Source organism: Saccopteryx leptura, chromosome 2 (assembly GCF_036850995.1).
Source record: "Saccopteryx leptura isolate mSacLep1 chromosome 2, mSacLep1_pri_phased_curated, whole genome shotgun sequence".
In the NCBI taxonomy this organism is placed as follows: Eukaryota; Metazoa; Chordata; class Mammalia; order Chiroptera; family Emballonuridae; genus Saccopteryx; species Saccopteryx leptura.
The window spans coordinates 197,814,336-197,827,062 of NC_089504.1; the positions used below are offsets into that span (position 1 = coordinate 197,814,336).

The following is a 12,727-nucleotide window of genomic DNA, read 5'->3' on the forward strand; positions in this document are numbered from 1 at the left end:
ATATAAATTCAGTACAATGAGTGAAGAGGGTAGAATATATAGTTTTATTTGAATAGACATTTCTCTTTTGTTCATGGAGGTGAGTGTGTGTATAAATAAAATATGTTTTTAGAGCATGCTTTAGTTAATTAACTTGTAAGAGCCCTGATTTCAGAACTCTCAGTATGGTCCTTGTTCTAAGTTCATTATCAAATATCTCCCAGATGTGTCAATGGGAGAAAACTACACTTTCTACTTCAATTGGATTGTCTTGTCACCTGATTCATGCCTGGTGGCTTGTATCATAGAGACACTAAAAATTACCAAACAAAGTTAGCAGGAACCAGAGTGAGACATGAAACGCACAAAATTTAAGGTGGTACATAATTTTCAGATTGGTTGTGCAAGTGCAAAGACAATACCTGGTAGTGTATGCCACCTTAATTTTTGCATCACAGGCCCTGGCTGATTGGCTCAGTGGTAGAATATTAGCCCAGTGTGTGGATGTTCCAGGTTCAATTCCCAATCAGGGAACAGAGCAGAAGCACCCATCTGCTTCTCCACTCCTCCCTCTCTCACTTCTTTCTCTTTCTCTCTCTATTTCTCTCTCTTCCCCTCCTGCAGCCATAGTTTGCTTAGAGCGAGCTGGTCCTAGGTGCTAAGGATGAGTCCATGGCCGCTGCCTCAGGCACTAAGAAGAGTTTGGTTGCTGAGCAATGGAGCAACACTCCAGGTAGGCAGAGCATCGCCTCCTAGTTGGCTTGCCAGGTGAATCCTGGTGGAAGCATATGTGATAGTCTGTCTCTCTGCCTCCCCTCTTCTCACTGAATAAAAAATAAAAAATAAAATAAATAAATATATACATACATTTTGCACCCCAGTTTCCTTCTTTGCTTCACTTTAGTCCTAGATGAGCTTCAGGGGTTCTGTCCCCATATTTGCTTTTTTCATCAAGGCCAAGTAAGGCATATTTGGTATTGTTGCCAGTATTTTCAGGAGAATACTTGGCAGGAAAAACTGGATTCTTCACCTACATCATTGCCAGTATGTCTCCTTACACTGCTGGCTATTCTGAAAGACAGAAAGGCAACTTCAACTGTCTTATTCCACCCAACCCCAGCAGCTGCTTGGACCTGCTCCAGGCACTACACAACAGGTGTGTGCAGACATGTGCACATGTGTGAGCTAGAGAAATATACCTTCAAGACTTATTAAGAAACTAGAGTGTTCTTTAGAGACTTTCCACAAAAATGATGCAACACTTATACCTTTCAAAAGCAATTAAAAATACCTATTAGTTGTTTGATAATTATACATTGAATATCCCAATCTTGAAAAAAATTTTAGAGACTTAAGTAGATTTCTTTACTAAATTTTGTACTTTTAGAGTTGAAAGAAAACTTGGAAAACTTTTATTTCACTCTTACAATTTAATATTCTTTTAAAAATTGCATTTGATTGCAAAAATACTTACCTGAAGTATTGTGAGAAACTTTCAAATGCTCTCCTTTTTTAAAAAAAAAATAGTGTATATTTCTGTGATACATAATCTGTATATTGTATCATGTGCCCATCATCCAAAGTCAATCATCTTCCATCACCAATTACCTGTTCTTACCCTTGCACCCCCTTCACTCTGGTAACCATCATATTGTTTGTTGTTTGTTTTTTTTGACTGACTCATTTTCCTTAGCATAATATTCCCAAGGTCTATCCATGTTTTTGCAAATGTCAGTATTTCATCATTTCTTACGGCTGAGTAGTGTTCCATAGTATATATGTACCATACCTTCTTTATTCAATCCTCTATTGAAGGACACTTTGGTTGTTTCCATGTCTTGGCCATTGTGAATAATGCTGCCTTTAACAATTCAATTAAGTAAAGGTAAATATGTGAAAGTCTACAATGCACCAAGATGAATAAAAGCAGAGTTAAGGGATATAATACACGTGTGTCCTTTCAGAGTTACAGTGTAGGGGGGAAAACGACAGTTTTAAAACATGTGATTTGATTTTATGGGAGCCATGAAGAAGTTAATGAATTAGTTCCATCAGAAGATTGGCCAAACAAAAATCTCTCAGACCACATTAAGAGTAGAAATTACTCTGAGTTTCTCTATTGTCTGAAACAAAATAGGGAGTAGGAGAGTAAAGCCAAAATTTTTACCAGGGATGATTGTGAATTGATTATTTAGCAATACTTTCTATTGGATTCTTTCTGATATTCAAAGGCAATAAATTTAGAAAAATAAAATATATTTTCTATATTAAATGAGTGTCAGGACTGAATATCTAAGACCCAGGTATTAACTCATAACATTAGCAAATCAACACAGTGAAATCAACCTAACAATATAAAATATACCATGAGATAATAACTGTCAGTAAATGGTTGAGTTTTATTCAATTCTAAGTAATAAAGTTTCTAAGGAAACTTTTGCAGATAGGCAAACCATCTTTCAGAGGCCATTTAAAATCAATATTTTTGAATTATATTCAATATATTCTTTTATTGTTACACATTAATTGAAATAATCAAAATCAGTAAAACAGCATACCCATTAGAATGTATTTATAAGAAGTTTTGGGTTTAAGGTTTAAAAATATCACTTCAGTCACTTTAAATGAAAAAAAAATGTTTGAAATGCTTAATGGAAAGCTAATGATTCTAATGTAAAATAATGTGTTTTCTTTTCAGATCACTTAAGGAATACATGCTTCTTTTAGAAAACAGATGGAAGGAAGGAAGGAAGGAAGGAAGGAAGGAAGGAAGGAAGGAAGGAAGGAAGGAAGGAAGGAAGGAAGGAAGGAAGGAAGGAAGGAGAAAGGAAGGAAAAAGGAAAGAAGGAAGGAAGGAAGGAAGGAAGGAAGGAAGGAAGGAAGGAAGGAAGGAAGGAAGGAAGGAAGGAAGGAAGAAGGAAGAAAGGAAGGAAAAAGGAAAGAAGGAAGGAAGGAAGGAAGGAAGGAAGGAAGGAAGGAAGGAAGGAAGGAAGGAAGGAAGGAAGGAAGGAAGGTTGGAAGGAAGAAAACAAGCAAAAGTACACATACATCCACTGAGCAGGTCTGAAGTTACCTGAACATTCTAAACATGACCAAGACTCATGCATTATTGTTTTCTACCTAAATCAGAGGGTTTTTTTGGTTATATTTTTTATTTTCTACAATTGTCTTCTCCTTTCTACTTTTTTCAGATTTGTAATATATTTCTGAATCATATATTTTCATGTGAGGTCAAAATATTTTAAACAACAAGGTGAATGGTATAAAGGCATATTATTTGATTTAGATACAGGACTGGTGAAATCTAGGCCTTTGCTGGTCTGCAAATGAAGCTTAAGGTCTTTCTGGTCTCACAGGTCCCTCAATCAGATACTCAGATTTTTTGGAAATCTTCCAGATTCCTTACAAATCTCATCCAATTCCTTAAAATTATTTTTAATTTTCTATATAACAGGCATCACCACCTGGTGTGTCCTTACTTGGTTGCTTCCTGTCTGAATTACCACACTGGAATGTGGACTCCAAGAGGTTAGGACCATTCTCTATCTTGTTCACCACTACATACCCAACATTTATACCTGCTGTAGTAGTTAAAGGTCACAAAAGCCATATAAAACCTAAATATAAGGAAAATTATTCCCCAAAATTTCTAGAAAAGAAAATAACCACTTATATTTGAGTTCTTACATACTTTTTCACACTAAAGATCACTTTTATAAACTACAATACAAAATGCTGTCTAGGATAACAACATTAGCCAGAAACTATAGTGTTTTTTCTACAATTAATACTACTTTTGGTATTGACAAAAATCATCTGTAAAAATTAGTAAAAAGAAGGCAAAAACAGTTCATAGTTTCAATATTTATTCCTGAGGGGTTTTTTGTGGGTTTTTTTGCATTTTTCCAAAGCTGGAAACGGGGAGGCAGTCAGACAGACTCCCGCATGCGCCCTACTGGGATCCACCCGGCATGCCCATGAGGGGGCGTTGCTCTGCCCATCTGGGGCATCGCTCTGTTGCATCCAGAGCCATTCTAGCACCTGAGGCAGAGGCCACAGAGCCATCCTCAGCGCCCGGGCTATTTTGCTCCAATGGAGCCTTGGCTGCGGGAGGGGAAGAGAGAGACAGAGAGGAAGGACGTTACTTCTGCAAATGTTGAAAGCCATTGTAAATAATACTTTTAAAAATTACTTTAAAGAGAAATATTGGTTAGGCCCTGGTAAGGTATGCAGTTGGATGGTGCATTGTCCTGTTATATCCAGATTGTAGGTTTGGTTCCTGGTCAGGGTACATACAAACATCAACTAATGAATTCATAAATAAGTGAAACAAAAATCAGTGTTTCACTCTCTATTTCCCCCTTCTTTCTCTCCCTAAAACTAATAAATAAAAATTTAAAAAATTAAAGCTGGAACGGTTATTGCATTATGAGGATTAGAAAAGCTAGAGGTAGAGTAAAAATGAAAACAGAACTGTACTGTAGGTAGAGGGGGACAGATGATGATGAGCGGAGACTTGACTGAGGGGTGAACACAGGATACAGTGCACAGATGCAGTGTTGTAGAATTGTGCACCTGAAACCTGTATGATTTTATCAACTGATGTCACCCCAATAAGTTCAATACAAATTTTAGAAACAGAAAACTGTACTGATGTATATTATTGGAAATATCACATGTACAATAACCCCATTCTGTGTCTCAAAACAACTGACACCTAGTAAAGCTGCTGTGATGATTTAAAAATATCCCCATGATGACACAGACACTGACGTCAAGAACACATTGCCAGAGGCTGGATGGTTTCTTTGTGTGGCTGGGGAAAGTATAATATTTCTAAATTACTATGTTTAAATAATATGCAATAATTTAAATATATGTGTGACTGAAGTAGTAAATTAATTCTGTAACAAATTTACTTTTTCATCAATGTCCTTTAAAGGTCATAGTTTCACAATAGACAAAACAGTTATTTGGGGAAATCTTCTCGCTAGGATAAAAATAAGTCTATTTTAAAATGTATCCTGCAATGTATTGTATGGTATTTCAATATGAAACTATATTCTTTTCAGATCTGTATAATACTACAATGGCTTTAACTTTTGCTTCTAAGCTATGTCTTCTATTTTCATTTTCAAAAACTCTTAGTAAACAATTTTGGGATCTCTCTATAATGTGCCTGTATATCAATGTCTTACCTCTGGGGGCTGGAACCCATGCATACATATGTCTCAGTACCTTTCTCCTAATACAGATTGCTGTATTATTTTTATTCCATTCATGGTGAATATATATATGTGTGTGTGTGTGTGTGTGTGTGTGTATATATATACATATGTATATATATATATACACACACACACACACACATACATACATACATATATGTATATATACTGATATGTACACACACAAATCTGAAATAATTTTGGTCATTTTTCAGTTATAATATTTCTGATGTACAGTACTTTGTAATGTTTTAGTTTTCATGCTCATTTTGATAAGAGGGTTTTTTCCTCCTGTGTTATTTGTACTGTCTTTATGCTTCTGTTTATGTTTACCTCTCCCAGGGAATGCACTACCCAGACTACTGGGAACCCTGGTCCAGAACAAAGTCAGATGTAGCTGAGTCTGAGCTTACCAGGACGACATGGGGGGCAAATGCAGGTCCAAACACTGTGGCAGCAGACAGATTGGCACAAGTCCTGGGTGCAGAGCAGTTTGTTCTTTCTTCCTCATCCTAGTAAAGTAAATTTATATAAGCCATAACCCTGCTTGTTGGTTAAAGGCATTTTTTATGTCTTTCATGGCTGGAGATCCCCTTCCCCCTGGCCTTTACTTTAAGCAATGGTCCAGGTTCTGGTCCCCTGTTCTCCTTCAGCTACAGGTGCTAAAATTGCAGCCATCTCTTCAGCTTCTGGTCATGGAGTTCAACAGGCCCATCGCCATCTCAATATTTTTCCACCCAGGCTCCTGATATTCTTCCTGAGCAATGCCATGTCACTTTAACTTTTCTCTCCATATTATAATTATCATTGTGATGTGTTTATTGTATAAGGAACAAAAAAGGAGCAGTTACCAACAAGAGTTTTAATCAAAGGAATAGAAGTAAACATTTTTATACTTAAACTAAATCAACTTCTATCCAAATATAATTAAAAGGGACCTGTCTTACTCACTACTGTATCTCCAGCTCTTAAAATGTGCCAGGCGCACAGAAGCTTAATTAACATTTTTGAACTTGTGAGGTAAGGAAGAAGGAAAAATAAAAGGGATAGAAAATTAGCACAGGACAGTCTGATGTTGTCTTCGAGTCATTTATAGTCTAGTGGGAGTGACAATGTTAGTATGCATGACAAAACATGCATTTTAAGACAATATGCAATACACTTTTCATCTGCATCATTCCAACCATCCATGTGCCAAATGCCATCATACTTGAAACATTTACAAAATATATTCAGTCATAATTTTGAATAGACTAGGGATAGAGTAGGAAGCGATATAACTAATTGCTATAGATTTTTAAATTAGGAGGAAATTATAGGAAAGGAGAGAATGATTAGCTGTTTCATTTTTTTATATTTACTTTGCCATGGCCAGAAGAATGTGGTCACAACTTTAGGGAAATAGTGAGTACAGTAGACAGAGTCACTAAGGTAGGCAGTAAATGCCAGAGGTTAATTTTACAGAGCTCTTCCTTTATTAAATATGTAATGTCAGAATGTAGAAAACTTGCTTACAGACCTGGGTGAATGTATAATGTTTCAATTCTTTCAGAAGAAAGACTCTTTTGTAATAAGCAGTGTCTCCATGGTAACCGTATAGGCAAGTCTCACTTTGTGTGTATTATATCAACGGCAGTAACAGCTGGGACAGGTTGAACAAAAATGACAGAGGAGCAGAAGCTGGGGAATTTGGAGGGAGAGTAAACAAGGAAAATAGCCCAAATCAGACACTAATTTGACTACCTTGATTCATTAGTACTGCATTTGAAAAAAATCAGACTTTAAAATCTTTTTTTAAAGATATTTCTCCTCCATCTTCTTCAAATGAAAGATGAGACAACTATTATGCCATTTTTTAAGAAAAAGAAATGACTGAATTATGTATATGTTAAAAACAAGTGGGCGTTGACAAAAAAGGACATATTTTTTAAATCAATATCTTTGACAAGAGCAACACGAAGAAAATGAAATCATGAAAATGAACCCTGGCTCAGACAATGAATGTGCTTTTCAGGGATTTCTTTTCTTAAAGAACACTGTATGCTACATGTCCAGAGAGCACAAAATGCATTCGTACTGAAGCACTTGTCAGTGGCTATGCCACTCACAATAAAAGAATGTACCAATGGAAGCTGGTGGCTTTATTTGCTGAATTAAATCTTATTTTTATATCTTACCTTGTAACCAAAAACATGTATAGAGTGTTTAGGTCATTTTTCTTAGGTATGTGGAAAAATAATTTCAATTAGGATAATAGGATTATCTATATAATTTTTATTACTATTTTATTTTGAGATAATTATAGATTCACATGTAGAAGTAAAAATAATAGTAATAATAAAGAACTCTCATATACCCTTGACTCAGTTTTCCTCCAATGGTAACATCTTACAAAAATATATTACAATATCAGCAGCAGATGTTGACACTGATGTGATTTATAGATCTTTTCCAGATTTCCTGTTTTCCTTATAGCTCTGTGTATGTGCTTAGTTTTATGTGATTTTTATCACCAGGGTAGATTTGTGTACCTACCCCAACAGTAGTGAGAGAAAATAGTTCTATTATCACAAGTGTTCCTCAAATTGCCCTCCTAAAATCACAGTTTTGCCTGACCACACAGCTACTGTACCTTTAACCACAGACAACCCCAATCTGCTCTCCACAATTTTTGCCATTTCAAAAATATTAGATAACTAAAACCTGCAAATGACCTTTTAGAAATAGCTTTCACCACAAAGAATAATTTATTTGTGATCTTATAATCAAGTTGTGTGCATCCACAGTTTATTTCTTTTTTATTGTTGATTAAACAATATGTGTACCTGGTATGAATGTGCCATACTTTGTTTCACTCTTCACCTACTGAAAGATGTCTGGATTGTTTCCAGTTTGGGGGCAATTAGAAATAAAGACACTGTGAACATTTTGTCTACAGGTTTTTGAAAGAAAACAAGTTTCTATTTCTCTGGGCTAAATGCCCAAGAGGGAAATTGCCTGGCCATATGGTAAGTGCACTTTTAGTTTTATAAGAATTTGTCAAACTGTAAGAGTGTTGCCATTTTACTTTCCCACAAGCAATAAATGAATGATCCTTTCTGATGTAATTTTAACAAGCTAATTAAATGACTATTGTCTCACAAGAGCAATGAAATTATGACTGCTGTGCCAGAGTTTCTATGTTAAATCAGCCTGGATTCAAAAGCTGGTTCAGCAACTTGATATCTATGTGACCACAAATAAGTTACTATTCCACTCAACCTCAGTTTCTTCATTTATAGAATAGAATTATTGTTTGGTTTATTATTTATGATGCAATTGTGAAGAAGTAAAAAGGTATGGAGAAAGTTGATGAAAAACACTGCATACTTTATCACGGCACTCTGACAATGTCAGGATAAGGAAAAGATTTTGGAAATGTCTATAGGTTATGATATAATTATGGTTTTACACATAAATCCTTTCAAACTTGCAATTTATTAAATTATTAATCACATTGAAATAATGGCACAATAGTGATATTTTAAAGTGTAGGAAAGTAACATAATGACTCCTCCAAATGTGTACTAAATGATAAGCATACTTTCCTAAGCCTGAGGTTGGAGAAGTTCCCTGTTATTGAAACTGACTGGGTAAGAAACAAGAAGGCTCTAACCATCCTGGAAGTGATAAAAGGTAGCAAGATAATTGATAGTCAGGTGCTCAGCTCCTCCCTTCCATCAGTGACTCCTGCTGAAGAATGGTAGAGGAAAAGAGTTTACTTTTTAAATCCTTTGTCAAAAAAAATCATTTCAAAGGCAATTATAATGATCAGAACCCTATCATAAAAGGAGCTGTCATTTTTGCTTGTTTTGTTTTGTTTTTACTTTTACCTCTGTGAATGTGTGTGTGCTGAGACAGAAGACAATGTAAGAATAATACAAATAATTTTGTATTTATTAAAATTAAAGCCCGATTAACTTTGAAAATGTTTCCATTATTTCCTTATTTGAATTTTTTTTATTTTATTTATTCATTTTAGAGAGGAGAGAGAGAGGAGAGAGAGACAGAGAAAGAAGGGAGGGAGGAGCTGGAAGCATCAACTCCCATATGTGCCTTGACCAGGCAAGCCCAGGGTTTCGAACCAGCGACCTCAGCATTTCCAGGTCGACACCCCATCCACTGCGCCACCACATGTCAGGCCTTATTTGAATTTTTTAAATAAACTATCTTTATTTTTAATTTGAAGTTTTTTTCTGTCTTTGTCTTTTACTTATTTTGATTTGTTTTCCAGAGGTTGAAGTAGAGAGCTAAAACGTAGATTTATTTAAATTATAGGGGAAACATTTAATAATTGGAACTTGCAACTTAGTGTTGAAAATTCATTTTGGCATGAACAACCCTACTCTGAGACAGGAAAAATAAAGTAAATTTGTATTACCATATTATGTTGATGTATAAAATATATGAAGGCATCACTTTTAGTAGATAGAAAGTTAAGTGCAGTGTGGATCCTGTGTGCTGAAATTTGCCTTACTTGTTTTTTCATTTGCATCATAGAGCATTTGATAAAGTTATTAAAGTTTAGTTTTTAAGAGTCTATTATACTGTGGCACCCATAAAATAGTGAGGAGAGTTTCAATGTTCTTGTCTTTTTTAATTGTTCTTTCTTTAAGATTTGGCTCATTCTTGTCTTTCTTTTTTCTTTTTCTTTTCTTTTCTTTTCTTTTTTTCCCTTTTCTTTTCTTTTCTTTCTTTCTTTCTTTTAAGAGGAGATAAAGAGAGAGAGAGAAGTGGGAAGCATCAACTCAGAATAGTTGCATTCCATATGTGCCTTGACCGGGCAAGCCCAGGGTTTCAAATCAGTGACCTCACCATTCAAGGTTGACAGTTTATCCACTGTGTTATCACAAGTCAGGCCTACCTCTTTCTTGTCTTAATTTAAAGTTCACCAAATATATTTCACCAAATATATTTATTCAGATAAAGCCTTATTTTCAATATGCCATCTGTTGATTATTAAAAATGTAAGCTTACTTCTCTGGTTTATTAAAATAAGACATTTTCACATTAATTTTTTTCCAATAGTGTTTAAAGAAAATATTTCTGATTATATATTGTATTTCACATATATGTTTTAAATAAGATATTTTAAAACTAGGAGTAGGACGCCCTACCCGTGCATCGACCTGGGACACTGAGGACCCGGTTCAAAACCCTGAGGTTGCCAGCATGAGGGCAGACTCACCAGCTTGAGTGTGGGGTCGCTGGCTTGAGTGTGGGATCATAGACATGACCCCATGGTCACTGGCTTGAGCCTATAGGTTGCTGGCTTGAAGTTCAAGGTCACTGACTTGAGCCCAAGGTTGCTGGCTTGAGCAAGGGGTTACTTACTTTGCAGTAGCCCCTGGTCAAGACACATATAAAAAAGCAGTCAATGAACAAGTAAGGTGTTGCAACTATGAGTTGATGCTTCTCATATCTCTTCTTTCCTGTCTCTCTCTCTCTCTCTCACTCACTTTTTTTTTCTTAAAAAAATAAAACTAGGAGTAAGAGGAAAAAATGATCTCTGAATAGTTTTTAAAGGGATGCTCTTTATTATATGTATCATAAAAAAACTCAAGGTAAGGCAGCTTCTATAATAGAGGAGATAAAGAAAGAGAGAGAGAAGTGGGAAGCATCAACTCAGAATAGTTGCATTCCATATGTGCCTTGACCGGGCAAGCCCAGGGTTTCAAATCAGTGACCTCACCATTCAAGGTTGACAGTTTATCCACTGTGTCATCACAAGTCAGGCCTACCTCTTTCTTGTCTTAATTTAAAGTTAATATAGTGGTTCAACAGGGTCATAAATGTCCATTTTTCCATGTTTACTTTATCATCCTTGATGTGTAAGCACATTCCCCTCATGGTCACAAGATGACTGCAGAAGCTCCAAGCATCACATTTCCAGAAATCACTATCAAGAGTCAGGAAAGAGCCCTGCCCAGTTGGCTCAGCGGTAGAGCATTAGCCCAGTCTGTGGATGTCCCAGGTTTAACTCCTGGTCAGGGCTCACAGGAGAATTAACTGTCTGTTTCTCCACCCCTCTTCCTTCTTTCTCTTTTTCTCTCTCTCCCTTCCCTTCCTACAGCTGTGGCTCGATTGGTTCTAGCGTCAGCCAGGTGCTGAAGATAGCCTGGCCGATTCGAGCATTGGCCTCTGACAAAAGTTGCTGGGTGGATCCCAGTTGGGGCACATGTGAGAATCTGTCTCTCAATCTCTCCTCCACTCACTTGGAAAAGAAGAGAGAGTGACAGAAAAAGTAGTATTTCTACCTTATGTTTCTTTTTATTCAGATAAAGCAGACCTCTTCTTTGTGTTGTTGGCCATAAGAGGGCTACATTTTCTACCCTAGACCAATTCATTGATTCTCGGCAATGGTAGCAAAATGATAAGCTTAGGCAATTATGAAAGAGGGATGGATAACATAAGTCTATAAAAATCTACCAAAAGAAAAAGCTATTCATTCAAGTTTAATTATTATTACTGTCTTGAAAGCCAAAAATTTAGGTGGGTTTTTTTGACTATATAAACTAAGCCTATGAGCCTCAGTATTTTTAACTTATTCAGTTGCCTTCTTTGTGAAGATTATATAAATTAACATGTAAATAGTAAACCTAGCTCATTTGAGAGATGCAATATATATTAATCTTCTTCTGCTTTCTCTACTAATGTAAAAAGTTTAAAAAAGCCAATACCCACATTTTTTTTTTTTTTTTTCATTTTTCTGAAGCTGGAAACAGGGAGAGACAGTCAGACAGACTCCCGCATGCGCCCGACCGGGATCCACCCGGCATGCCCACCAGGGGCGACGCTCTGCCCACCAGGGGGCGATGCTCTGCCCATCCTGGGCGTCGCCATGTTGCGACCAGAGCCACTCTAGCGCCTGGGGCAGAGGCCACAGAGCCATCCCCAGCGCCCGGGCCACCTTTGCTCCAATGGAGCCTTTGCTGCGGGAGGGGAAGAGAGAGACAGAGAGGGAAAGCGCAGCGGAGGGGTGGAGAAGCAAATGGGCGCTTCTCCTGTGTGCCCTGGCCGGGAATCGAACCCGGGTCCTCCGCACACTAGGCCGACGCTCTACCGCTGAGCCAACTGGCCAGGGCCACATTTTCTGACATTCTATTTTAAACACTACAAAGTATTCCTCACATGATTTTGAGGAATCTACAGCAAATCTTTAAGATAAATAATTGTAATTTTATTCCTTAAAATGATTTGTACAAGTTGCATCGGCATTTTAAAAATATAGGTAAATGCAATATATATTCAGAACAAAATGTATATTGTCTCTAAAATCCTGTAATTGTCTCCATTAATTCATTTTGTTTCAAACAGATTACATGCAGTTCATACTATGCTGGATGTCATTCTACTTTACATGGGGCTGAGTAAAATGGAAGAAAGCAAAAGTTTTGCCTTCTTCAAAGCACCTTCATATTCTTGCTTGTACCAATGAGTATTGATTTCCGTAGTAAATTCAAACTAATGCCTTATCCTTG

General features: G+C 36.5%; 1 non-coding gene across 1 annotated transcript; it reads right to left on the minus strand.

Moving 5' to 3' along the window:
- Window positions 1-12,255: 12,255 nt before the first annotated feature.
- TRNAT-AGU (transfer RNA threonine (anticodon AGU)) lies at window positions 12,256-12,331 on the minus strand. Its single transcript has one exon. It is a non-coding gene; the product is annotated as a tRNA-Thr (tRNA).
- Between the last annotated feature and the right edge of the window lie 396 nt (window positions 12,332-12,727).